Source organism: Idiotropiscis lumnitzeri, unplaced genomic scaffold, assembly GCF_059441095.1.
Source record: "Idiotropiscis lumnitzeri isolate Australia: NSW breed Sydney's pygmy pipehorse unplaced genomic scaffold, RoL_Ilum_1.0 HiC_scaffold_80, whole genome shotgun sequence".
In the NCBI taxonomy this organism is placed as follows: domain Eukaryota; kingdom Metazoa; phylum Chordata; class Actinopteri; order Syngnathiformes; family Syngnathidae; genus Idiotropiscis; species Idiotropiscis lumnitzeri.
Window position 1 is genome coordinate 497234 of NW_028283618.1, and position 3024 is coordinate 500257.

Sequence of the window (3024 nt, forward strand, 5' to 3'; positions counted from 1 at the left end):
GGCGTACCAGCAGGTAATAGTCGGAGTAATTAAATAAATACAAAAAGAATGGCTGGGGAATAAAAAAATAATACGTTTTAATAATAATTTGGTTTTTTTGTTATAACATGAATTTCACTCTCTCTCTCTCTCTCTGTATATATATATATATATATATATATATATATATATATATATATATATACATATATATATATATATATATATTTATTATATATATTGTATTTTTTTTTTAAGCATTTTTGAAGGTGCGCCGCTACTTCGCGGATTTTCAGTTTCCGCGGGTGGTCTCGGTCCCCATTAACCGCGACAACCGAGGGTTCACTGTACTCCATAAAATTTACAAAAAGCGAGGTGAAACACTCAACCAGGGCTGCTTTTTTGAACATTTCTCGAGGGCCATGGCGAGCCATTTAAAAAAAGCTGCACAACTAACGTATAAAATATTGATAAATTTGCTCTGCCTGATGTGTGTGTCAAGTTTCACGAGTTGTCGTTCATATTTAGAACCTCATAATCAGCGTTGTTTTATTGCCGAACAGTGCAATGCCACTCCCACAACTTTTCACGAAAAAGGATGAATTTCGTATTGTGACATCCTCATGGACGAAACAGTCCTCCGAGCATATATGAGGGCGACCTTGTTGAGTTGCACGGAGAAAAACATCCAAGAAAATAACTTGTATTAGCTTTTACCAGTTGGTGGCGCTACTACTACGATGAAAAATAGGTTGGTAGATGTCTTCAGGGTTGAAGTATCCTCAAATGTGTACAACTTCGAGAAGATAGGATCATCTCAGTCATGTTGCCGGAGCTTTTGTTGCCACAAAGTACAATCGGACTTTTCAGCACCGTAATAGCCACGCCTTTTGCCAAAACGTCACAAAACTCCGCAGAGAGTAAGATCATTGTCTTGAGTCTTTTCTGACTAATTTTCAGTCGGATTCGTCAAAAGGGCACCGTGCAGTACGTGAAAATTAAAATAAAAACAAATTTTTTATTCCACTTGGCGGCGCTGTGTGTATAACAAAATAATAACATTAAGATGTCTTCAGGTCGGGACATTTTATTTACAGGTGAAGGTTTGGATTTTTAGGAGCATGTGCAGGGGAGTTATTAAGCATTCTCATTTATTTGTATTAGGTTCATTTTGTCTTCTTATTATTGATATTTGACAGATTCATTAAAAGCAGACAATTATGTTTTAGGTAAATTTTTTACCTGACATGTTTCGGCGAGTCTTTCGCCTTCTTCAGAGTGTCGCATGATGGTGTCTTGAGACCCGTCTTTATCAGCTGATGTTCCATGAGGGTGTGAATTACCTGTCAAAAAAATGAAAAATCATAGCAGTAAAAGAACAAGCACAACATGAACATTACAAATCAGCAATCACTGACCACTGCAAAAGGGAAAACCACATCATGGACCGGGAGAAGGGCAGGGTCATCCGCACCGAAGAGAACAAACAACAGCGCTGGATCAGAGAGGCCATTGAGATCTGCAAGCGAGGCATAAAAACCATGAACAGAGACAAGGGAGCCTTCATCCTCTCTACCACCTGGAGCAGCATCTTGGCGGAGTGAACGGACAGCGGGGGGCGTGACTTGCCTTCATTCTTGTGACAGGTAAGTCACGCCCTCATGGAACATCAGCTGATAAAGACGGGTCACAAGACACCATCATGTGACACTCTGAAGAAGGCGAAAGACTTTCGTATTGTGACATCCTCAAGGCCTAAACACTCATCCGAGCAAATATAAGGTAGATTTTGTTAACCTGCCCGGAGAAAAACATCAACGAAAATAATTTGTATTTGTTTTAACCAGTTGGTGGCGCTACCACTGCGATCAAAAATAAGTTGGCAGCCGTCTTCAGGGCCTGAATATCCTCAAATGTGAAAAATTTCGAGAAGATGGATCATCTGAATCATTTTGCAGGAACTTTTGTTGCCACGGAGATTAATCAGACTCTGCGGCACCGTAATAGCCACGCCCTTCGAAGGAAAGTCACAAAAATAGGGATAGAGTAAGATCAATGTCTTGAGTCTTTTCTAGCCAATTTTCAATCGGATTCGTTAAAAGGGCACCGTGCAGTACGTCAAAATGTAAAAAATGATATTGATTGGCGCAAGGTGTATAACTGAATATAAACATATAGATGTCTTCAGGTACCGACTCTTTATGTACATGTGAAGTTTTGGATTTTTAGCAGCATGTGCAGGAGAGTTATTAAGCATTTTGTCCATTGCGGCGAAGGAAATGTTAAGTGAAAACTTCGAAGCCCCGCCCCCGTTCATATAGTATTTCGGAAACAAAAAATTTTAGCCCCAGTGTTTGTCCCAGGTCTTAAGATGCTACAGACAGAATTTTAAGGCAATCAGATGAAGCCTTTAGGATCAGGGTGCAAAAGAATGACCCCTGTAAACATGCAAAAAAGGGCAAAAGTCCTTAAAATGTAAATTTTAGTGCTGTAAATGCATTTTCAGCTCGCGCTGTACACATTTGCTATGAGAGGCATTATCTCATAAGGGAAATGTTGGACAATCAAATTAATGACTGCCCAGGCTTCAGGATGTCTTTTTACACTATATAAATGTGGAAATTTACTTTGGAAACGTTTGGTTTAGCTGTTAATGAAGTTTCGTTTTTTTAGTGCTGAAAATTCATTGTCTGCTGGCGCTGTACACTTTTTCTAAATGTTGCAATATCTCATGAAGGAAATACTGGACAATCAAATTAATGACTTTCCAGGCTTCAGGATGCCTTTCTACACTATATAAAGGTGGAAATGTACATTGGAAACGTTTGGTTTAGCTGTTATAAAAGTTTGGTTTTTTAGTGCTGTAAATGCATTTTCAGCTCGCGCTGTACACATTTGCTATGAGAGGCATTATCTCATAAGGGAAATATTGGACAATCAAATTAATGACTGCCCAGGCTTCAGGATGCCTTTCTACACTATATAAAGGTGGAAATTTACATTGGAAACGTTTGGTTTAGCTGTTATAAAAGTTTGTTTTTTTAG